The sequence below is a fragment of the Canis aureus genome, chromosome 21 (assembly GCF_053574225.1).
Source record: "Canis aureus isolate CA01 chromosome 21, VMU_Caureus_v.1.0, whole genome shotgun sequence".
Taxonomy (NCBI): Eukaryota; Metazoa; Chordata; class Mammalia; order Carnivora; family Canidae; genus Canis; species Canis aureus.
In genome coordinates, this window is record NC_135631.1 from 1,445,001 (window position 1) to 1,470,838 (window position 25,838).

At 44.4% G+C, this 25,838-nt stretch overlaps 1 long non-coding RNA gene and 1 pseudogene across 2 annotated transcripts in view; both read right to left on the reverse strand.

Annotated features, from left to right (window-relative positions):
• Positions 1-5,974: 5,974 nt before the first annotated feature.
• LOC144292144 (uncharacterized) overlaps positions 5,975-25,838 on the reverse strand; it is a 42,970-nt gene continuing 23,106 nt past the window's right edge. The window contains exons 3-5 of one of the 2 annotated variants that reach the window (XR_013359635.1): positions 18,604-18,787; positions 11,262-11,445; positions 5,975-10,641 (exon numbers count right to left, since the gene is read on the reverse strand). This is a non-coding gene — a long non-coding RNA (uncharacterized LOC144292144). The remainder of the gene's footprint in view (positions 10,642-11,261; positions 11,446-18,603; positions 18,788-25,838) is intronic. The other variant, XR_013359634.1, reaches the window with a different exon arrangement.
• On the reverse strand, positions 20,278-20,372 carry LOC144293550 (U6 spliceosomal RNA; annotated as a pseudogene).

The window sequence follows — 25,838 nt, forward strand, 5'->3', positions numbered from 1 at the left end:
TCTCCTTTCCCCTTTATTCCCTTTAATTATTTTTTATATTCCCCGAATGAATGAGACCATATAATGTTTGTCCTTCTCTGACTGACTTACTTCACTCAGCATAATACCCTCCAGTTCCATCCACGTTGAAGCAAATGGTGGGTATTTGTCATTTCTTTCTTTTTTCTTTTTTGTATTTGTCATTTCTAATGGCTGAGGAATACTCCGTTGTATATATAAACCACAGCTTCTTGATCCATTCATCTTTCGATGGACACCGAGGCTCCTTCCACAGTCTGGCTATTGTGGCCATTGCTGCTAGAAACATTGGGGTGCAGGTGTCCCGGCGTTTCACTGCATCTGTATCTTTGGGGTAAATCCCCAGCAGGGCAATTGCTGGGTCATAGGGCAGGTCTATTTTTAACTCTTTGAGGAAACTCCACACAGTTTTCCAGAGTGGCTGCACCAGTTCACATTCCCACCAACAGTGCAGGAGGGTTCCCCTTTCTCCACATCCTCTCCCACATGTTGTTTCCTGTCTTGTTAATCTTCCCCATTCTCACTGGGGTGAGGTGGGATCTCATTGCGGTTTTGATTTGTATTTCCCTGATGGCCAGTGAAGCGGAGCATTTTCTCATGTGCTTGTTGGCCATGTCTATGTCTTCCTCTGTGAGATTTCTGTTCATGTCTTTTGCCTATTTAATGATTGGATTGTTTGTTCCTTTGTTGTTGAGTTTAAAAAGTTCTTTATAGATCTTGGATACTAGCCCTTTATCTGATAGGTCATTTGCCAATATCTTCTCCCGTTCTGTAGGTTGTCTTTGAGTTTGGTTGACTGTTTCTTTTGCTGTGCAGAAGCTTCTTATCTTGATTAAGTCCCAATAATTCATTTTTTTCTTTGGTTTCCCTTGCCTTCATAGATGAATCTTGCAAGAAGTTGCTGTGGCCAAGTTCGAAAAGGGTGTTGCCTGTGTTCTCCTCTAGGGTTTTGATGGATTCTTGTCTCACATTTAGATCTTGCATCCATTTTGAGTTTATCTTTGTGTATGGTGTAAGACAGTGGTCTAGTTTCATTCTTCTGCACGTGGCTGTCCAATTTTCCCAGCACCATTTATTGAAGAGACTGGCCTTTTTCCAGTGGATAGTCTTTCCTGCTTTGTCCAATATTAGTTGACCACAGAGCTGAGGGCCCATTTCTGGGTTCTCTATTCTGTTTCATTGATCTATGTGTCTGTTTTTGTGCCAGTTCCACACTGTCTTGATGACCACAGCTTTGTAGTACAACCTGAAATCTGGCATGTGATTCCCCTGGCTCTGGTTTTCTTTTTCAATATTCCCCTGGCTATTCGGGGTCTTTTCTGATAACAGACAAATCTTAAGATGATTTGTTCCAACTCTCTGAAGAAAGTCCATAGTATTTTGATAGGGACTGCACTGAATGTGTAAATTGCCCTGGGTGCCATTGACATTTTCACAATATTAATTGTTCCAATCCATGAGCATGGAATATTTTTCCATCTCTTTGTGTCTTCTTCAATTTCTTTCAGAAGTGTTCTATAATTTTTAGGGTATAGATCCTTTACTTCTTTGGTTGGGTTTAGTCCTAGGTCTCATGCTTTTGGGTACAATTGTAAATGGGATTGACTCCTTAATTTCTCTTTCTTCAGTCTCATTGTTAGTGTACAGAAATGCCACTGATTTCCGGACATTGATTTTGTATCCTGCCACCCTGCCGAATTGCTGTATGAGTTCTAGCAATCTTGGGGTGGAGTCTTTTGGGTTTTCTATGTACAGTATCATGTCATCTGCAAAGACGGAGAGTTTGACTTCTTCTTTGCCAATTTGAATGCCTTTTATTTCTTTTTGTTGTCTGATTGCTGAGGCTAGGACTTCTAGTACTATGTTGAATAGCAGTGGTGAGAGTGGACATCCCTGTCATTTCCTGATCTTTGGGAAAGGCTCCCAGTGTTTCCCCATTGAGAATGATATTTGCTGTGGGCTTTTCGTAGATGGCTTTTAAGATGCTGAGGAATGTTCCCTCTATCCCTACACTCTGAGGAGTTTTGACCAGGAATGGATGCTGTATTTTGTCAAATGCTGTCTCTGCATCTATTGAGAGGATCATATGGTTCTTGTTTTTTCTCTTGTTGATATGATTTATCGTGTTGATTGCTTTACGAGCATTGAACCAGCCTTGCATCCTGGGGATAAATCGCACTTGGTCATGGTGATTAATCTTCTTAATGTACTCTTGGATCCTATTGGCTAGTATCTTGTTGAGAATTTTTGCATTCGTGTTCATCAGATATATTGGTCTATAATTCTCCTTTTTGGTGGGGTCTTTGTCTGGTTTTGGAATTAAGATGATGCTGGCCTCATAAAACGACTTTGGAAGTATTCTGTCCCTTTCTATCTTTCAGAACAGCTTTAGTAGAATAGCTTTGATAGAATTCCCCCTGGGAAGCCATCTGGTCCTGGACTTTTGTGTCTTGGGAGGTTTTTGATGTGATACGTCATGATTTAAAGAAAAAGTCAAGCTGGGAGGTATAATTTGAGTGAATGAACCCCAAAATATCAGTGGTACTGGATCATCATGGAGGTTTATAATGGGCTTACCTAGGCAGAGCATTCTGAATAAGCACTGTTCTGGAGGATTTACGCCTCTCCCACTGCGATGTGAGTGGGGTCTTTATTTAGAGATCACCAGACTTGTCTGAATGAGCCCCAAGAGGGACTCCTCCTGGTGAAAGTGAGTCATATAAAGAAGATGGGCGGATTTCTGCTTCTGCACAACATAGGCCACGGCTTTGATTTAGCCTAGTCACAGCCTGGCTCTTGGAAAATGGAGTCTCACAGGGAGACCATGGAAGTGAGAGGAAGTTAGATTAGCCCAATCCATAACCCCCTGGTGGCAAGGACGAACAGCAGAGTTTCGGGCTGGAGATGACAAGGAGACGCTCATTTGAAGGATTCCTGAGTCACACTTCTCACCCTCAGATTTCACTGTGTTCAAAATTTGCAACAGCCCCTGGTAATCCCCGCCTCAGGTCCCGAAAACCAACTCACTTTCACATCGCTACCACATAGGTCTCCTAAGATGTGAATTTGATGAGGCTGCTGTCTTCCTCAAAAACCCACTGTGGCTCCCCATTGCCCACAGAGTATTAGCACGAGGCCACCTGGCATAGGATGTCCTCCATCACTGAGCCCTAAACTTTCTTCCCAGCCTCATCCACCACCTTCTTCTTCCACATCATAAGATACTCCTCAAGCTTCCCTGCCACATAGGATGCCTATTCCATCCCTTCTCCAGCTCAGCCCCTGCCCTCAATGCCTCCACTTTGTAAACCGACCCCTCCTGCTACTTCCGGGCAGCATGAGCCACCGCTTCCTCGGTGCCATCACTGCAAATAGCAGGTGAGTCTACTCAGCCCTCGTGAGGTCTTGTCTTGCATTCCTCTGAGGTGTTTACAAGCATTTCCCCTATACATAGTAAGTTTCTTGAGGGCATTGACCATGAATTCACCTCTGTAAGGACAGAAACCCAGACTCTCTTATTTCTAGGCAATACAATATCCTCTCTGGGTACAGCATCCTTTACCAGTCACCTGTCTCTCTCTCTCTCTCTCTCTTTTTTAGAACTGTATTTCTTTTCTTTCTTTTTCTTTTCTTTTTTTTTTTTTTAGAACTGTATTTTCTTAAAATGAGATTGGAGGAAGGTGACAAGTGTTGAAAATCAGCAGTGGTGCACACTGCTCCTGCTTGGAGTCCAAAGCATTCATGATCCAGGGTAGAACAGAGCCTCAAAGGTTGAGAACACAGTTCGGCAGCTGCTTGGAAGAACAGTCCTATTTTGTCTCTTATTGCCTCCACCCATTGCAGATGAGATGTAGTCTCTACAGCCAACAAAATTTCTTTCTCTAAGAAGATTCCCCAAGAACAAAGGCCCAGCACATTCTACACTAGGCTGCCACTAGCGTTTGCCTTGTTCAGTGTCAAACTCCGTCCTTAGTCCTCTCCTCTTGTCCTCCTGCTGGTCCTTGTCTAAATCCTCCAAACTGGATAGTCCTCTTGGGACCAACTCATATTAGTGATGCCCTTGCTTTACCTGGGTATATTGTCCCCAGACTACCAGTCACTTGAAGGGCATTGGAAAAAATCTCATAACATAAGCCAGAAATCTCCTGGCTTATGTTATGCTACTGCAATGCAGAAGAACTAGGCCTTGGTCTGCATTAGAGATCTTCCTGAGCTCCAGATCAGTATTTCTGACTCCTAACTGGATGCCCCAAAGCAACCTCAATTTCCTTCCTAACTAACTAATGGAAGAGAAATAAACTTACATTATTAGCTGCAATTCCTTACCCCACTGCCTCACTCAGGCAGAGTACATTCCCCCAGCCCATGATTTTGGGCTTGGTCATATGACTTCCTTCAGTCAATAGGAGTCACACTGTGCCCTAGATGAGCCTCTGGCAATTGCCATGAGAGAATTTTCCTCTGGGTAGCTGCTGCCTCCTGAGTCAGGGTAAAAATGAATACACCTGGAGCAAAGCTGCCCTGGCCAATATGCAAATCTAATGTAAGGAGCAGATAAATTAGAGCCTTGGGTCCTGCTAACTCTAGGAGCTGTGAGAATAAAGGACTGTAGCTTTGGGACGCCTGGGTGGCTCAGCAGTTGAACATCTGCCTTCAGCTCAGGTTGTGATCCTGGGTCTAAGGGTCGAGTCCTCCATCAGGCTCCCTGCATGGAGCCTGCTTCTGCCTCTGCCTGTGTCTCTGCCTCTCTCTGTGTCTCTCATGAATAAATAAATAAAATCTTTAAAAAAAAAAAAAAAGACTGTGATTTAAGCCACTGAAAGTTGGGCTGGTTTGTTGCACAGCATTATTATAGCAATAGCTAACCAATACAATTTTATGTAAAGATGAATATATAAAATACAGATACACAAATTAAGGTTAGTTTTGCAGAGAAAATCCATGTAACTGCCACCAAGGTCAGTGAAGTGAAACATGGCTTGGCACTTCAAAAACCTTCCTGGGGAATCCCTGGGTGGTTCAGTGGTTTAGCGCCTGCCTTTGGCTCAGGGCGCAATCCTGGAGTCCCGGGATCGAGTCCCACGTCGGGCTCCCGGTGCATGGAGCCTGCTTCTCCCTCCTCCTGTGTCTCTGCCTCTCTCTCTCTCTCTCTGTCTATCATAAATAAATAAATAAATAAATAAATAAATAAATAAATAAATAAGTAAATATTAAAAAAAAAAAGAACAAAAACCTTCCTGTGCCTCTTCCTGGTCACCACCTCTCCCTCAGCCCTTGAGGTAATCACAGTTTCAATTAAAAAAAAAAATTTCTTTTTTTCCTCATAGCTTAAGATCCATATATGCATCTCTAATTTAGATAGTTGGCTTTTGATTGTCTTTGATCTTTATATGAGAGAAATCTCCTGGCTTATGTTTTCTGTCTCATTTTATTTGCTCAGTATGCTTTATGATAATCATCCCAATTACTACACGAGCTACCATTTGTTAATTTCCATCACTGTGTAATATTCGTTATGGGAACAAGCTATAATTTATTTATTCTACTGTTGATGTTTCCAGATTATGTTATTACACAAAATCCTGTGTGAGCCTTCCTGTATATCAGGGGTTGGCAAAATTTTTCTGTAAAGGAACAGATAGTAAACACAGGCCTTGTGGTCATGAATGGTCTCTGTTGCATGTTCTTCTTTATTTTAAAATACATAAAAAAATGTAGAACCAAAAGGGAAAAACTATTTTAAAAATGTAAAAATAGGGATCCCTGGGTGGCGCAGCGGTTTGGCGCCTGCCTTTGGCCCAGGGCGCGATCCTGGAGACCCGGGATCGAATCCCACATCGGGCTCCCGGTGCATGGAGCCTGCTTCTCCCTCTGCCTATGTCTCTGCCTCTCTCTCTCTCTCTCACTGTGTGACTATCATAAATAAATAAATAAAATTTAAAAAAAAAAAAAAAATGTAAAAATAGCCCACAGGGTGCAAAAAACAGGAGATTAGGAGCAGGATTTGGCTCATGGGCCATAGCTTGCTGACCTTTGTTTGCTTGAACTCCCTGGAGCTTATGCATAACCGTTTCTCCAGCAGCAGTTAATGGCTGGTCGTGGGGTTCCCGCATCTTTAGCCTCACAAGGTAATGCCCACTCCCAAAATCAGCACATGGACAATGGGACTTTCATCTTCTTAAGCTGATGAATCTGTGGATACCTGCTTCATGAAAAAAGTGACATTCCTGTGGCTCTCATGGGGATGGCATCGCCATTGAGCTGGACGCTTATCGGAACGAGCCAGGGTGATTGGTACCAAACAGGCCAGAAGGGGGAGTAGCATTGGGCAGGGAGGCGAGGTTTGGACGGACTTCCACCTGTAATAGAAAACCAGTGGAGGTGAAGCAGAGCGGTGACACAGCTGAGCTCTGCTTTAAGTGGATCACTTTGACCATGGCAGTGGATTTGGGGAGGACAAGAAAGGAGGTTACTGGGAGGGGTCTCATGAGACTGGTAGGAGCTCAGGTCAAGCTGCCTGAGCCACGCCTTGGCCTCCTTCACCAGTATCATCCTCTGTTTCTCCCACTTGGGCACCCATAGCTCCAGCCACCTTGACCTGAGCTGGTCTCTGAGTCATCCTGCTCTCTTCCCTCACACACTCCATGCCCCATTTCTGCAATCCCTCTCCCCTAACCCAGCGAGAATTGTTTAGTGCCTGTCAGCTGTGGATCCTTCCCTGGCTGACCCTCACCCCACTAGATCCCTCCACACCATAAGATGGAACAATAAATGAGATGTATGCCCTAACTTTGTTTCCTCACTGAATTTTAGACAACTCTTATCTTTGGGTTTTATCTTTATAATTTTGTCTACCATAGGCGGCCATCAAGTGGGCAGTGAAGGCAAGAATATAGAACCGAGAGATTATCTGGTAACCACCTGGGAGATCAGCCTGACACTGGTGATTAGGAAGCAGGGCCCTGGGCAGAGCCTGCAGGCTGGGTCACCAGGGAAGAGACAGTTGGGTAAGGAGGTCAAACCAGAACTGGAACTCTCAGGGTATGTGGACTTCTTGAAAGAATTGAGGAAGTATATATTGAGGGGGTGGCAGAGCTTGGCTTCCAGAATAATGGGCACCCACGCCTTGCTGGAGGGAACGAAGGTGGAGGCACCCTAAAATAGAAGCTAGGAACATACCTTACTGCCTCTTAACAACGGATATGTCTCTTCCGTCTCCTCCCGCCAGTTGGCAAGCAGTTATAGCACTCCCCCTTCTTTTTTTCCAAAGATTTTATTTATTTATTCATGAGAGACACAGAGAGGCAGAGACATAGGCAGAAGAAGAAGCAGGATCCCTGCAGGGAGCCCGATGTGGGACTCGGTCCCAGGTCCCAGGACTCCGGGCTCACGACCTGAGCCAAAGACAGATGTTTAATCACTGAGCCACCCAGGTGTCCCTACCCACCCCTGTTTCAAGATGTGATCCTGTTTAGTGTAAGTTCTTGGCTCTGTTCCCACCTGTGCTCCAGAGAAGTTGCAACACGGGGGTAAATTCACTCATAAGAAAAGGTCAAACCCTCCAGTTAGTTGGCTATCGGGATTCTGGATAAAGAAAATGTAAGGACAAAGGGAGGAAGAGAGGAAGAAGGAGGTGGGGCTGCTCCAGGCAGAGGAATGGAGAACACTGGGGAAGGATAAATATGCTTTTTTTAAAAAAATAAACTAATTGTTATATTACTTAAAATAGTATAGTAAAGACTGTGTTTTATTAAAACATGACAAGTTATTTCAAGAAGGGCTAGACCATTGCTTCCCAAAATTTAAGGAACAGAGACTAATCCACGTGTTACCAGTTCAAGAAGTGCAGGAATTAGAAGAAATTTTCTAGAATGCTTCATAGCAATTTGAGAGAATTATTTTGTTTCTCCCTTCCTTTCTTTTTTTAAGATTTTATTTTTAAATAATTTCTACACTCAACTCAGGGCTTGAATTTACAACCGCGAGATCAAGAGTCGCATGCTCCACCAGCTGAGCCAGCCAGGGGCTCTAGAGAATAATTTTCTGACTGTTGAGTCTAATAATGACAACAGGATTTATATTTTGTCTTATTTTTTAAAAGATTTTATTTATTTATTTGACAGAGAGAGAGAGAGAGAGAGTGAGCAAGCACAAGCAAGGGAAGTGGCAGAGGGAGAGGGATAACCATGCTCCCCACAGCCTGACGTAGGGCTCCATCCCAGACCCCCGGGATTGTGATCTGAGCTGAAGGCAGACACTTAACTGAGCCACACAGGTACCCCTTTTGTGTATTTTTTTAAATTTCATTTTCTTAGTGCAGAGAAGGCAAATTCTACCTCTACCCACCTAGAGTTTTTGGTTATCCCTGTGGATTACATTGACTTAAAACAGATTAACACGCACATTTAATAAAGGTTTTATGTGACATGGGAGCCCTGATAAGGAAACGAAGACCCAAAGAAGGGACAAAACCTACATGTTTTTGTACTAGATTGAACAAAGACAGGTGATTGTAGAAAAGTCACTAAAGCATAGGAGAGGCTCAGGGAAGAGAACTATTTTAACAAAGTCTGTTTGTACAGAATTTTCTCAACTTCAAATTCCTGCCCTTGATGATAAGAAATATTAAAAGTCTTAGTAACCAAAATGCAACTCTCAGAAATGGGTTCGCCCTAAGGCCACATTTACCCAAGGCAACATGTGCCCTCTGGGTCACTCTCAAGGTCTCCACAGGTGTCAGAGATGATGAAGACAAGTCAGAAGGTCCCAGGTGGTGCTGAGACATGTCCGCTGCCTTAAGGCTTCTAATCTCTATATTTGGGGCAGGAAGCTGCCTAAAGAAAGACTCAGAAGAAACACCTCCGAATGAATCCGTAAACTCTAGACATCTGTCTCTGTATGGGAGGCAAAGAAGCAAGTCTTCAAGGAACTCTGAGTCTAGTCAGTAACATGACACGACACTGACGTGTCAAACGACAACATGGTGATGGTTGCAAACATAGTGCAACAGGTTTGTCAAAATAGCACGTGCATACTTTGAGTTCAAATTAATGAGAAAAATTACTGTAGCAAGAGAGGCTTCTTTGAAGACTGTCAGCTGGTAGAAGTCTAACAGAAGGAGCAATTTATAGTTTTGCTTTTTGGCTAGAAGGCAAAGGGGAGAAAGCAGTAGCGTAGAGCTGGTCAGAGGGCGCCCTTAAATGACTCAGGCCTGTGTGTTGGAGTTATTTACACCTGGAGAAGTAATAAAACCAGACTCAAAGAGCACCCTTGGTGTTGCCTGTAATTGCATAAATTGTGATAAGGAAAAGTCACTTTGGAATTATGATTGGCCAACTGGGGTGATAACATCTCTGGTTATACATAGTGGAGGAGAAGCAGGAAGCTCTCCATGTCTGAGAACAGTCAGTGTCATCCTGACATAAACTGAATGTGAGCATGAATGTCCAGAATATGAGGAGGGGCCTGCATCAGTCCCAGTCCCTCTGTAGGTCAGCAGTGGTCTACCGTGGGTACCTCTCCTTTCCTGCATCACGTGCTCTAGGTGTGTTCCCAGACACATGGCAGAGAGGGTAGGGGGTTGCCAGGTAGAGCTGAATTCTTGTGCCCAGCAGAGAGGCCCCTGGAGCATAGCCTGGGCAGCTTGTAGTAAGATGGGACCATCAGCCATGTTACACCACCTGGTCTTTTTCTGGAACATTCTCTAGCATCCTTCAGTTCATAAGTGAAACCTTTCTCTTTCTGGGAAAAAGGCAAGGTAGATATTTTTCATTTTCAGAAATCCTCAGGAGGCAAAAGCAACGTATGAGGACCAGAGGGAAAACAAAACAGATGACCCATCAGCTCTCTCTTGCTTAGCACTCACCCCTGCTGGACCTCAGTATCCAGAATCCTTTGCCTATTCATTTAGTAAATATTAGTGTAAGGAATTGAGAGGTAGGGGTGCAAACAGCACTGACTCTGCTCTCCCAGCTCATCCGAGTTCCTCTGTACTGGCTTGGCTCCTTATAAGGTTTTCTACCAAACATGGCCAGAGGCCTAGGGTCACTCTAAATTCTTCTTTCCCTTTTACACCCTCTTCCCTCATCACCCTCCCCTCTCCCTCACCTTCTAACTAATCTCACTCTCTCCATCTCTACAGGCTACAACCTGTGAAATGCAAAACATGACGACTGATGCCTGTGGTGCTGGGAATGTGGAGGTTCATTGTACTATTCTCTCCTGTGTGAGTCTGGATGTCTCCAAACAGAAAGTTAAATTTAACAAAAGATAAATGAAATTTCTCAAATTGGTCCCTTCTGCGGTTACTTCAGAATCCAGACGCTCACTGCGTCTGTACTGTCTCTGTGCCTCCTGCCCTTGCCCAGCTCATCCCCCACCTCCCCATCTCCCCCTCCCAGCCAGTGGTCTTCCCTCCACACTGAATGTCCATGGCGATGGCAGGGGCTCCTCTTTCTAGACAATAGTTGAAGCTGCTTTCAACTGAAGGAGCTGCAAGACGTGGGACAAGGTTAAGACCTCTGCCAGGCACGCTTTACCGGGGCTGGGGGTCAGGACCCAGGGTCTGGTCCCAGCACAGCCACCAGCAAGGTGTGAGGAGGAGCCACTGCTTGTGCTCTGAGTCTGTAAGAATGAAAGGCAGAGAATATCAGTGAGGGTGACAGAACATGAGAGACCCCTAACTCTGGGAAACGAACAAGGGGTGGTGGAAGGGGAGGTGGGCGGGAGGTGGGGGTGACTGGGTGACGGGCACTGAGGGGGACACTGGACGGGATGAGCACTGGGTGTTATGCTATATGTTGGCAAACTGGACTCCGATTAAAAAAATAAATATAAAAAAAGAAAGAAAGAAAGGCAGAAAAATAGCACCTGTCCTTGCCAGTGCTTTCACTTTCAAAGCGAACTGAAGACCATTATCATCTTGTTTGAACCTCAAAACGGACCCATCGGGAGGTCAGGGCATGTTTAATGGTTATTTCACTCAGTGTGTTCTTGGCAAGGTATGAAATGAACGCTGCCCCCTGACGAAGGCGGACACAGGTGTGTTTCAAGCAAACTGACGACCTCAGCTCAGATGACTGACTTGTCTGGAACGTGTTCAAATGCCACAGCCAACAGAAAAGAGGAGAAGCCTTGCAGGAAGAAGGAAAGCGGACCCGGATTTCGACTCACTAGGATGTATTTTTAAAGGCATGTATTTTTAACTGTGTAACGAAAAAACACGGATTCTTCGGATGACTGACCTGAACTTCAGAGGCGAGCTGGTCTGCACAAAGTGACGTTAGCACCGGGCCTGGGAGGCTCAGTTGGGGAAGTGTCTGCCTTCGGCTCCGGTCATGATCCCGGGGTCCTGGGATGGAGCCCTACATCAGGCTCCCTGCTTCTCCCTCCGCCCGCTGCTTCCCTGCTTGTGCACTTTCGCGCTCTCTGTTAAATAAGTAAATAAATAAATAAATAAACTAACTAACTAACTAACTTAAAAAAAAAAAAAAGAATGAGGGTAATAATACAGCAGCATATATATATCCTGATACTCCTGTCTCAGGAGAAGCAAGAAGAGTTTTTCTCGTTGAATCCTTATGACGACTCTGGGATATGAATTGCACACTCTTTATATGATGAGGAAACAGACCCAGAGAATCTTAAGTCCCAGAACCAGAAATGGGTACCTGCTCCCCCGACTCTGTGGCCTATTCCCTTAACTGTTCCACTAGAGGTCCCCTGGCTACACCAGATGGCTTCCCAGTTAGTGTCAGAGCTGGGATGACACTCAGGCCAGGGGTTCCATCCATCATTCCCCTACTGGTAGCCAAGGGCAACATCCAGACTGTGGGAAACTTCTTCAGGTCTGCCACAGGGAAATTGTAAGGAAGGGAAGGATCCAGCAGGAAATTCAGAAATTTATGAGATGGAAAGGACACATCTAATTAAAAATGCGCGAGACTAAATAAACTACAGTGTCTAGTGATGCACACCTGAGTAATAAACTATAAAAAGCGAAAAAATAAATAAACCATACAAAGCGCAAGTCTGTGATTCTTATAAAAGTCAGGAGGTGGGGCTGCTGTTGGGGTAAGGGTGTGGTCGGGAGGGAACACATAGAAGGGACTTGGGGACTGACTGGCTGGAAAAGCTCTGTTGACCCGGGTAGCGGTTACACGGGTCTTCACGTTATACTGATCTGTGAAGCCGTATGTTTGTTTTGTGTGGTTTGTGTGATTTGTTTTATTTTAAAATTCATTTGATTGTTTGTGTACTTGTGTTTTATTTGACAACGAAATTATTTTTAAAAATTTACCCAGGACTAGTGCCAGGGCTGCCAGCCCTGCTGGTGTCTGTCCTCCCATCCTGCCTTTGCCATAATTGTGATCCCTTCAGAACTTTTCTAGGACAAGCAAGGCCCAGACAGACTCGTTCCAAGCAGCCCATGTGTGTGCCTGTGTATACTCTGACACATGTGCAAATGTGTGTATGTACGTGTGTGTGTGTGTGTGTGTGCCCCCCATCACAGATGTCCCTGCCTTACTTCTCAAATAGATTTTCTGGAGTAGGTGGAAGCCTCTCTTCTTTCAAGTCCATTTGCCTCTGTGGCCTCTTTCTGTTTTTGTTTTCTTTAAAAGATTTTATTTATTTATTTGTGAGAGACACAGACAGAGGCAGAGGGACAAGTAGGCTCCCTGTGAGGAGCCTGATGTGGGACTCGATTCCGGGACCTTGGGATCATGACCTGAGCCCAAGGCAGATGCTCCACCGACTGAGACCCCCAGGCACCCCAAGCCTCCCGTTTTTACCTCAGTGGGGGTCACCATCCCATCTCCATCTGCTCTTTTCCTCTCTTTATTTTTGCTTCTGCTTCACATTAATTTTTGCTCTTTTCTTCATTTGGGGGAAAAATGGAAGGGAAAAAAAGAGCAAGAGAAACGGAAAATAGACCTCCCAGTGCCTCCTTCCCAACTGCTGTCACTCGGCCCCCTACTGGCCCAGGGTAGGGAAGTCACCCCTCCCTGCCCCCATCCCTCAGAAGGGCCCTGGCAGGAGGAGGGGGTAGAGGCTGCCTTCTGTGTTCCTCATGGGACATGTACACTGTCTCTTTTCTCCAGCAAAGCGGGGAAAACCTCATTGCAAAGGAGCACAAGTTCCCCAGAGAGGCCTGGGCAGGGAAGATAAAGTGGAAAAACCCATAGTCAAAAAGGAAAGAAAAACAGAGGTATGGCCTTAGGAAAAGACATGTGTCTGCGGTTCCCAAACACAGCTGCCAGACGCTCAGGGAGCGTACAGGGGTTCCCTCTGCATTTGGTGTCCAGGGGGCCATAGTTTTTACTGATGAACCAACCCCAAGGTCCTTGCTTTTGCCTTGGGCCTGTTATTTCCCCTGCTGTCTTGTGGGCTATTTTGATCTCTCAGTTGTCTCTCCCGCTGACCTGTCCTCCTTGGCCTTGGAAGATCCCAGTGAATCCCATCAGACTTGCTGTGTGCCACTCATCCTCCCTCTCTTTTGCTCTGCTGTCTCTCAAATAAATAAATAAAATCTTAAAAAAAAATCTTTTCACTGTATTGAGGCTCAGGGGGGACCATGGTAAGAGGAGCTAAAGGCAGGGTTTGAGGGATTGTAGAAAAGGTGTGGACAGGCCAAAATGATACCCAAACCTGTATCAACTCAGGGCTTTGGCAGACAGCAAAGCTTCCTGGATCCATCCCCACGCCTGAGCCATTGCTTTGTAACCGCCGCCTCCCTCGGCAGTAGACACATGGATACTCCCCACAGTGCATCAGTACCCACCTGCTGTGTGCCTGCTCTGATCCCAGCACCCTGTGTGGGTGGTACTGAGGACTGGGACAGGAACACCTTCCTTCAGCCCACAGGTGGTGGAATATGACAGACGTGGAAGATAATTACAACCTGGTTTGTATAGGTAATTTGGTGTCAACGTGAACATACAGCATGCCAGAAGAATTTTTTTAAAAAGTAAATTTGGGGAGTATATTCGTGTCCTAGGCTGCCGTAGCAAATTACCACAAACTGGATGGCTCAAAAACACAGAAGTGCATTGTCTCACAGTTCTGGAGGCCAAAAGTATGGAGTCAAGGTGCTGGCCAGGCCATACTCCCTGATAAGGCTCTAAGGCAGAGGATCTTTGTTTGCTTCTTCCAGATTCTAGTGGCTTCGGATGTTCCTTGGATTGTGTCAACATCCCTCCAATCTCTGCCCCTGTCTTCACATGGCCATCTCTGCTGGGGACACTTGTTGGATATAGAGCCCACCTGGGTAATCCTGGATGATCTTACCATAAGAACCTTAACTTAATTATATCTGCAGAGACTGTTTTTCCAAATGCATGGATATATCTCTTTGGGCTCCACCAGTCAAGCCACTGCTGGCAATATTCCCAGTGTGTGGAAAAGGGACTTTAATACTTCACTTTGTCATATTTGTTGTGTACCTAGATGCCAGACACCGTTCTAGGTGCTGGGGACACAGAAGTCCAGGTTCCTGCTTATCACAGACCTTCCATTCTAGGGGGAGGAGATGGGCCATATTTTATTAGACAAATAAACAAGAAATGTTAGGGAATGGTGAGGGCTTTATGGAGAATGTAACAAGGACATGTGATGGAGTGACAGGGTGGCTACTCTAGAGTCAGAGGGGACAGTCTTTTTTTTTTTTTTTATGATAGTCACACACAGAGAGAGAGAGAGAGAGAGAGGCAGAGACACAGGCAGAGGGAGAAGCAGGCTCCATGCACCGGGAGCCCGGCGTGGGATTCGATCCCTGGTCTCCAGGATCGCGCCCTGGGCTAAACCACTGCGCCACCCAGGGTTCCCTGGGGACAGTCTTTTTATAGAGGTATGTGAAGCTGAAGTCTGGGTGCCTGGAAGGAGCCAGGATGCAAAGACTTGGCAGAGAAATGGCGAAAACAGGTGCGCATGGGCTTAGCATATTCAAGGAGCAGAAAGATGGCTACTGTGGCTGAAACCCAATGAGCAAGAAAGCAAGTGGCAGGAGATGGGGCTGGGGAGGCGATTGAGTCAGATCACGGGGGCCTGGAGTCCAGGTAAGACACTTGGTTTTTATTCTAAGAATGAGGGGAATCCCACAGGTTTCCAGCAGAGGAACACCATGAGCTAACTTAGGATCTGGCTGCTGGGGGAAGTGGGCCACTAAAGGGTAAAGGTCTATGGAAGAGGCAGGTTATAAGTTAGGAGGTTCCTACTGTGGCAGTTGAAGCAGAGCACCAGTAGTTGTGGAGGGCATGGTTGTGGAGGTGAAGGGGAATATTCCAGAAGCCTCCTAGAGGTACAGTTGATCAGACTTCCTACAGATTGGTCATATGGAGTGAGGAAAGAAGGGAATGAAGAATGCATCTTTGGTTTTAGAAGCAAGCTATTGAGTGTCTTTTCCCCCTTAATTGTAGTGAAATGCACATAACATAAAAGTTACCACTTAGCCCATTTTTAAGTGTACAGTTAGTGGCATTGAGTACATCCACGATGTTGTGCAACCATCACCATTAAACTTCCAGAATTTTCTTGGGTTTATTTTGTGGACTGAACAATCCAGGTACTCATCAGATTCTGTGGAAAGCAGAGAGCAGTAGAGTTTCTTGGCAGCTGGTTCTACTGCACACAAAGACCCATCTCTGATATTTCCTCTGATTATTTCCAGTGGGCTCTTGGGCACCAGGAACGTGATGTTATGTTTTATTTTTCTCTTGATTTTGCCTCAGCAAATCCGAGAAACATTCCTGGGCATGGTGCTGAGTAGTAAGTTTCTCCTCACTTGGATAAGGACCTAAGCCCTAGGACTCTATCCTTCCTGCCTCCCAGGCACATGTGCACAGGAGGGGTCTGAGCGGAGCACTGGTTAAAGTCCTTTTGACATTTGTTTCTGAATATTTTTTATTGGAGTTTGATTTACCAACATATAGTATAATACCCAGTGCTCATCCCATCAAGTGCCCCCCTCAGAAAGTCTTTTTGACATGAACCCAAAGTTCTGCTGTCTCCTGTCTACAGTGGGGAATCGGTCACAGAAAGGTGGGCTGAAGGACAAAGAAGGCAGGTGTCTCCCACTGAAACTATAGAGGTGAGAAAACAGGACTGTGGAGCCCTGCAGAGAGGGAGGGAGGAGTGGGGAGCCAAGGGTTTGGTTTGCAAAGTCACCTTAGCTTCTAAGACTGGCTTTAGAGAAGTCTCTAATCATTAAAAAAGCAAAGAAAACCAGAGCTGGGGGCATCACAATGCCAGATTTCAGGTTGTACTACAAAGCTGTGGTCATCAAGACAGTGTGGAACTGGCACAAAAACAGACACATAGATCAATGGAACAGAATAGAGAATCCAGAAGTGGACCCTCAGCTCTATGGTCAACTAATATTCGACAAAGGAGGAAAGACTATCCACTGGAAGAAAGACAGTCTCTTCAATAAATGGTGCTGGGAAAACTGGACATCCACGTGCAGAAGAATGAAACTAGACCACTCTCTTACACCAGACACAAAGATAAACTCAAAATGGATGAAAGATCTAAATGTGAGACAAGATTCCATCAAAATCCTAGAGGAGAACAGAGGCAACACCCTTTTTGAACTTGGCCACAGCAACTTCTTGCAAGATCTATGAAGGCAAGGGAAACCAAAGCAAAAATGAACTATTGGGACTTCATCAGGATAAGCTTTTGCACAGCAAAAGAAACAGTCAACAAAACAAAAAGACAGCCTACAAAATACGTATTTGCAAAAGACGTATCAGATAAAGGGCTAGTTTCCAAGATCTATAAAGAACTTCTTAAACTCAACAACAAAGAAGCAATCCAATCATGAAATGGGCAAATGACATGAACAGAAATCTCACAGAGGAAGACATAGACATGGCCAACATGCACATGAGAAAATGCTCCACATCACTGGCCATAGGGGAAATACAAATCAAACCCACAATGAGATACCACCTCACACCAGTGAGAATGGGGAAGATTAACAAGGCAGGAAACCACAAATGTTGGAGAGGATGTGGGGAAAGGGGAACCCTCTTTCGTTGTTGGTGGGAATGTGACCTGGTGCAGCCACTCTGGAAAACTGTGTGGAGGATCCTCAAAGAGTTAAAAATAGATCTGCCCTATGACCCAGCAATTGCACTGCTGGGGATTTACCCCAAAGATACAGATGCAGTGAAACGCCGGGACACCTGCACCCCGATGTTTCTAGCAGCAATGTCCACAATAGCCAAACTGTGGAAGGAGCCTCGGTGTCCATCGGAAGATGAATGGATCAAGAAGATGTGGTCTATGTATACAATGGAATATTCCTCAGCCATTAGAAACGACAAATACCCACCATTTGCTTTGACGTGGATGGAACTGGAGGGTATTATGCTGAGTGAAATAAGTCAATCGGAGAAGGACAAACATTATATGGTCTCATTCATTTGGGGAATATAAAAAATAGTGAAAGGGAATAAAGGCGAAAGGAGAAAAAATGAGTAGGAAATATCAGAGAGGGAGACAGAACATGAGAGACTCCTAACTCTGGGAAACGAACAAGGGGTGGTAGAAAGGGAGGTGGGTGGGGGGTGGGGGTGACTGGGTGACGGGCACTGAGGGGGGCACTTGATGGGATGAGCGCTGGGTGTTATGCTATATGTTGGCAAATTGAACTCCAATCAAAAATAAATAAAAAATAAAATTAAAATTAAAAAAATTTTTAAAAAAGAAGAAGAAGAAGAAGAAGAAAAAAGCAAAGACCACCTATGGAGAACTCTCACTTGGGAATGTGGTAAAAGACTGTACCCCTCCCACCCATTCCCATCCTCAGAATGGAGTTCGATAGAGTTATGCGTGTGAAGCAGTAACAATTTCCTCTAGAGTTGAACTCAGGATTAAGACAGTGCAGATCTCTTATTTTCTAAATGGGTGCATTTTTATAACCCTCTGGAAAGAAGCTTAGTGTGTATCCTATAGATACTCCTGGAGAGGAGCAATCATATAGGTAAGTTGGCAAACTAGTTAAGAGACTGGCATAGGGGAAAGTCAACCAATTTTACCATCCTACTGCTCCAAGGAACTTACATGATTTAATTTCTGTATCAGTTTTCCTTGGTTGCTGTAACGAATTTCCATATACTTGGTGGTGAAAAATTATTACCTCACCGTTCTGGAGGTCAGAAGTGTCATTGGGCTAAATGTGGGTATCACCAAGGCTGTGTTCCTTTCTGGACACTGCAGGAAATAATCTATTTCCTTGTCTTTTCCAGTTTCCAGAAGCTGCCTACATCCCTTGGTTCATGATGTTCAAAGCCAACAATGGTGGATTGAGTCCTGGAACTCTGACCTCCTCTTCTGCCTCCCTCTTCCAATTTTTAAAAAAATTTTATTTATTTATTTATTTATTTATTTATTTATTTATTTATTCATGACAGACATAGAGAGAGAGAAGCAGAGACACAGGCAGAGGGAGAAGCAGCTCCATGCAGGGAGCCCGATGTGGGACTCGACCCCAGGTCTCCAGGATCATGCCCTGGACCAAAGGTGGCACTAAACCGCTGAGCCCCCCCCCGGGCTGCCCTCCCTCTTCCAAATTTGATAACTCACATGATTACTGTGGGCCAGCTGGATAATTCGGGACAATCTTTCTGTTTTAAGGTCAGCTGATGAACAACCTCAATTCCATATGCAGCCTTAATTCTCCTTTGCCATGTAAGGCAATATACACCCAGGTTCCAGAGATGGGGACATAAACATCATTAGGGGTGGAGGAACAATTTTGCCATAATCCCTATCAGAAGAGCAGAAATAGGAAGAAATAAGAATTCAGTGGAATCACAGGACATGAAATTAATATGGAGAAATCTATATACTAGTAATGAGATAGCAGGAAAAGAAATTAAGAAAATAATCCCATTTACAATTGTACCAAAAGTAATAAGATACATAGGAATAAACTTAACAAAGGAGGTAAGATATCTGTACTCCAAAAACTATAAAACATTAATGGAAGGAATTGAAGATGACACAAACAAACGGAAAGGTAGTCCATGCTCATGAGTTGGAAGAACTAATATTGTTAAAATGTCCATACTACCCAAAACAATCTACAGATTTAATGCAATTCCTCTCAAAAACACTAACAACATTTTCCACAGAAGTAGATCAAATAATTCTAAAATTTGTATGAAACCATACATGACCGTTAATAGCCAAAGCAACCTTGAGAAAGAACAAAGCTGGACATACCACCATCCCAGATTATAAGATATACTACAAAGCTATAATAATCAAAACAGCAAGGTACTGGCACAAAAGTAAGATCAATGGAATAGAATTGAGAACACAGAAATAAACCCACATTTATAGGTCAATTAATCTATGACAAAAGAGGCAAGAATATACAATGGGGAAATGACAGTCTCTTCAACAAGTGGTGTTGGGAAAACGGGACAACTACTTGCAAAAGAATGAAACTGGACCATAGTACCACACACAAAAAGAAACTCAAAACAGATTAAAGAGCTAAATAGGAGACCTGAAACCATAAAGTTCCTAGAAGAAAACATAGGTGGTAATTTCTTTGACATCAGCCATAGAAACATTCATCTAGATGTATCTCCTCAGGCAAGGGAAACAAAAGGAAAATTGAACTATTGGACTACACCAAAATAAAAACCTTCTGCACAGCAAAGGAAACCATCAACAACAACAACAAAAAGATGACCTATGAAATAGGAGAAGATATTTGCAAATGACATATCTGATAAGGGGTCAATATTTAAAATATATAAAGAACTTATACAACTCAACAACAAAAAACAAATAAACCAAACAAAAAATAGGCAGAGGATTTGAATAGATTTTTTTTCTTCTTTTATTTATTTATTTTTTAATTTTTATTTATTTATGATAGTCACACAGAGAGAGAGAGGCAGAGACACAGGCAGAGGGAGAAACAGGCTCCATGCACCGGGAGCCCGACGTGAGATTCGATCCCAGGCCTCCAGGATCACGCCCTGGGCCAAAGGCAGGCGCCAAATCGCTGCGCCACCCAGGGATCCCATCTTCTTTTAAAAAAAAATATTAAATTTCAGTCGGTGAAGCCTCTGACTCTTGATTTTGGCTCAAGTCAGGGTCTCAGGGCCCTGAGATCAAGCGTTGGGCTCTGCAGTGGGTATGGAGCCTGCTTAAGATTCTCCCTCTCTCTCTCTCTCTCTCTCCCCCTGCCCCTCCCGCCTCCCCTACCCCCTCCCCTTTTTGTTAGTTTTTAAACTAACAAAAAATAAGGAGTGCTTCACAGATTTGCACGTCATCCTTGCACAGGGGCCATGCTAATCTTCTGTGTACTGAACAGACATTTTTCCAAAGAAGACATCCAGATGGCCAATAGACACATGAAAAGGTGCTCAGCATCACTCATCAGCAGGAAAATGCAAATCAAAACCACAAAAAGATATCATCTCACACCCGTCAGAATGGCTAAAATAAAAAACACAAGGACCAACAAGTGTTGGTAAGGATGTGGAGAAAAAGGAACCCCTTGTGCGCTGTTGGTGTGAATGCAAAAGGGTGCAGCCCCTGTGGAAGACAGTATGGAGGTTCCTCAAAAAGTTAAAAATAGAACCACCACATGATCCAGTGATCACTATTGGGTATTTACGCAAATAAAACAACATTAGTTTGCAAAGATATATGTATCCCTATGTTTATTGCAGCATTATTTGCAATCACAAAAAATAAATTGAGGCAGAAATAAGAAGAGTGTTTTTAATTGCACCAAACTGGGAACTTCTGTGTATTTTACCATAAACCCAGCACTGTGCCTGTCTACAAGCTTACTGGCACTCAGGTTTTGTCTGTTGTATTGCTCCTTTGTTCCCTAAGCAGAAGAAAAGATTGGTAAAATAAAAAGGACACCTATTTTAAGTATCTCTGAAAATCCCCCAAACCAAAAAAGCCTAATGCTTCCTGGGTTATAGGCTGTTTTCAATCCACTCCCCACCCTTCATCATCTCTAAAATGGGTAGGGAATATCAGCTCTATTCTACAGATGAGGAAACTCGCTCAAGCCCTTCAAGTGAAGCAGAATATATACCATGTTCGTAATGGCCACTGATTACAGAAATTCAGGATTTGGTCTGTGTTTCAAATCACTTATAAAAGCGAGTGTGGCCAGGCTCCCACTGCACACGAGAGCAGGCCTGAGGGCTGTCATTCATTTGTTGGGCCAGTGTATCCTGCACACCCTCCATGTTCTGGTAAAGACTTGTGCAAAAAAGAAGATAGTTCTGCTTTGAGAAGTGAACTCAGATTGACCTCATGTATTGTGTATCCTCTGGTCTCCCACAATAATTAGAAAGGTAAACCACAAAGACAATAGCGGGAGAGGGGGGGACATTAGAAGCTGTAGCCCTTGGCATGCCCACAGGGAGATTTCTCAAGCCCTCTCAGGAGATCTTTCTTTTAGAGAAGTCTTTCCTGCGTTTGCAAAACCACTGACCCATATTTTCATCAGGCATCAACCCATCCACCCCTAATTCGCTTTTATAATATTTGTTTTTTTTGTTTTAAGATTTTATTTATTTATTCATGAGAGACACAGAGAAAGAGGCAGAGACAAAGGCAGAGGGAGAAGCAGGCTCCATGCAGGGAGCCCGATGTAGGACCCGATCCCAGGACTCCAGGATCACGCCCTGAGCCAAAGGCAGATGCTCAACCGCTGAGCCACACAGACGTCCCTGGGAAATAAGTCTTATGTGATGGAGCAAAAGGCACTTTTGATTACAAACAACAGAATTCCATACACATTCGCTTGAGACAAAAAATTTTAAATACAGTTACAGAGGTAGTCTCACAGTATCATATTTGTGTTCCAATCTGATATGAAACCCAATTGCACTTCCTACCCTGACAGTTCATGAGATGAAATGTAAATTGAGAAGGTATGGCCCAAAGCATTATATTCTTTTTTTTTTTTTCTTCACTTGCACAAACGTTTATTGAGCCTGGACCAGAATGAGGATACAGCCATGAACCCGGCCTAGTCCCTCCCTCCCAGCCTGCAGTGCCCAGTCCAGCAACAGAACAGACAATAACCCCAAATCACAATCCATGTGAGAGGAATGAAGAGAGGCGGTTAGCACCCAGTGGAAGGACATCTCCCTCCCTCTGCGGCAGAGAAGCCATCATGCAGAAGATGATACTAGAGCTCACAAGGAATTGCTGGTGGAATTTGACCAGCTGAGCAAAGGCGGAAGCAACACAAGAGCACATGATGGTTTGGTTTGGGGGATCACAAAATTTTCAATGTGGCTAGTGACTCAGGGTCACTAAGGGAAATGACCAACTATGGGACTGGAGAGGTGGGATGTTTCAGACTTGTCTGAGGATTGTCCCCTGATAAATAAATACCAAACAGCCAGGTTCTCAGGAAGCACATGTTCTGCTCATATAACAGATCATACAATAAGAACACCTGAAAACAACAGCCCAGTTGTCTCTGTGGATTGTTAAAGTGTTTCCTTGCTAAAATCTTTCTCTCCAGGTCCACGCACAACTGAAACACTGCTCTGGGGCCCAATTTGGAAGCTGCACATCCCCCAAGCTCCTTTCCCGTGGACCTGGCATCCAAACCTTTTGAGTAAATTAGATTATCCCCATGCCAGATGGAGTCCTTCCTTATAAGGAATGACTACTCCACCTCAGGGCTTCTGTCCCTCTGAAATAACTGAACTCTATGCCGAGGATAAAAATAAATCCCGAAATCCCAACACAATCATTCAAAAACACTGTATCAACTTCGTTCCCTAAAAGCCCGGGAGTAGTGTTTCAGATGTGCATGCATGCTCCTTCAAAACACCTCCAGCCACTGTGGGTTTTAACATTTCCCTTCTAATGTAATAATTGTCAGGTTTGATCCGATCGGTAGTGAAATGAAATAGAGAGGCCAGGCAAAAGTTGGTCGAAACAGGCTTTTCATGGGACGCGCTCTCGGGGAGGGAGTGAGGGAGCGGGAAGTCGCGCGCAGGGGAGGGCAAGCGGGCCTTTTAAGGGGGGAGGGGAAGGGGTTGTGTGTCTGCAGGGGTGAAAGGTGTTAGGCCTATTACTGGGGAAATTGGCCTGGGGCAGTAACTGCCCATGCCCTTAAATGGGGTCTGGGTTAAGTGTGGTTCAGGTTTCCTGCATAGGCCCAGTCTCCCCCTGATGACCTGTCCTGGCTGTGTGGGTGATGGGAGAGCTCTGAGGTGGGGGCAGCAAGGTGGGGGGTCAGCCGCGGTTTTGTTGGTGCCTCCCCATCTACCTTGGTCCCTGGCCCAACAATAATCAAAACAATTCTAATTTTTAATTAATTGTTTTGATTTCTATAAGCGTTATGCCTGGAACAGACTTTAGCCAAGAATATAATTTGACAAACTTAATTGAACACACGTTCATACACACTTCATACATAAATACATATATATGTTCCCTTTCGCTATTTTTTTTTTTTATGATAGTCACAGAGAGAGAGAGAGAGGGAGAGAGGCAGAGACACAGGCAGAGGGAGAAGCAGGCTCCATGCACCAGGAGCCCGATGTGGGATTTGATCCTGGGTCTCCAGGATCGCGCCCTGGGCCAAAGGCAGGCGCCAAACCGCTGCGCCACCCAGGGATCCCTTTCGCTATTTTTTATATTCCCCAAATGAATGAGACTATATAATGTTTGTCCTTCTCCGATTGACTTACTTCACTCAGCATAATACCCTCCAGTTCCATCCACGTCGAAGCAAATGGTGGGTATTTGTCATTTCTAATGGCTGAGGAATATTCCATTGTATACATATAGACCAAATCTTTATCCATTCATCTTTCGATGGACACCGAGGCTCCTTCCACAGTTTGGCTATTGTGGCCATTGCTGCTAGAAACATCCGGGTGCAGGTGTCCCGGCGTTTCACTGCATCTGTATCTTTGGGGTAAATCCCCAGCAGTGCAATTCCTGGGTCGTAGGGCAGGCCTATTTTTGACTCTTTGAGGGGATCCCTGGGTGGTGCAGCGGTTTGGCGCCTGCCTTTGGCCCATGACGCGATACTGGAGACCCGGGATTGAATCCCACATCGGGCTCCTGGTGCATGGAGCCTGCTTCTCCCTCTGCCTGTGTCTCTGCCTCTCTCTCTCTCTCTCTGTGACTATCATAAATAAAAATTAAAAAAATATATTTTTGACTCTTCGAGGAACCTCCACACAGTTTTCCAGAGTGGCTGCACCAGTTCACATTCCCACCAACAGTGCAAGAGGGTTCCCCTTTCTCCACATCCTCTCCAACATCTGTTGTTTCCTGTCTTGTTAATTTTCCCCATTCTCACTGGGGTGAGGTGGTATCTCATTGTGGTTTTGATTTGTATTTCCCCTATGGCCAGTGATGCGGAGCATTTTCTCATGTGCTTGTTGGCCATGTCTATGTCTTCCTCTGTGAGATTTCTGTTCATGTCTTTTGCCCATTTCATGATTAGATGGTTTCTTTCTTTGCTGTTGAGTTTAATAAGTTCTTTACAGATCTTGGATACTAGAGAAAAAACAAGAACCATATGATTCTCTCAATAGATGCAGAGAAAGCATTTGACAAAATAACAGCATCCAAAATAACAGCATCAAACTCTTCAGAGTGTAGGGATAGAGGGAGCATTCCTCAGCATCTTAAAAGCCATCTATGAAAAGCCCACAGCAAATATCATTCTCAATGGGGAAACACTGGGAGCCTTTCCCAAAGATCAGGAAATGACAGGGATGTCCACTCTCACCACTGCTATTCAACATAGTACTAGAAGTCCTAGCCTCAGCAATCAGACAACAGAAAGAAATAAAAGGCATTCAAATTGGCAAAGAAGAAGTCAAACTCTTCCTCTTCACCAATGACATGATACTGTACATAGAAAACCCAAAAGAGGGATCCCTGGGTGGCGCAGCGGTTTAGCGCCTACCTTTGGCCCAGGGTGCGATCCTGGAGACCCGGGATCGAATCCCACGTCAGGCTCCCAGTGCATGGAGCCTGCTTCTCCCTCTGCCTGTGTCTCTGTCTCTCTCTCTCTCTCTCTCTCTCTGTGACTATCATAAATAAATAAAAATTAAAAAAAAAAAACATTAAAAAAAAAAACAAAACCCAAAAGACTCCACCTCAAGATTGCTAGAACTCATACAGCAATTCGGCAGTGTGGCAGGATACAAAATCAATGTCCAGAAATCAGTGGCATTTCTGTACACTAACAATGAGACTGAAGAAAGAGAAATTAAGGAGTCAATCCCATTTACAATTGCACCCAAAAGCATGAGACCTAGGACTAAACCTAACCAAAGAAGTAAAGGATCTATACCCTAAAAATTATAGACCACTTCTGAAAGAAATTGAGGAAGACACAAAGAGATGGAAAAATATTCAAATGCTCATGGATTGGAACAATTAATATTGTGAAAATGTCAATGGTACCCAGGGCAATTTACACATTCAGTGCAATCCCTATCAAAATACCATAGACTTTCTTCAGAGAGTTGGAACAAATCATCTTAAGATTTGTCTGTTATCAGAAAAGACCCCGAATAGCCAGGGGAATATTGAAAAAGAAAACCAGAGCCAGGGGAATCACATGCCAGATTTCAGGTTGTACTACAAAGCTGTGGTCATCAAGACAGTGTGGAACTGGCACAAAAACAGACAGATAGATCAATGGAACAGAACAGAGAACTCAGAAATGGGCCCTCAGCTCTATGGTCAACTAATATTGGACAAAGCAGGAAAGACTAATCACTGGAAAAAGGCCAGTCTCTTCAATAAATGGTGCTGGGAAAATTGGACAGCCACGTGCA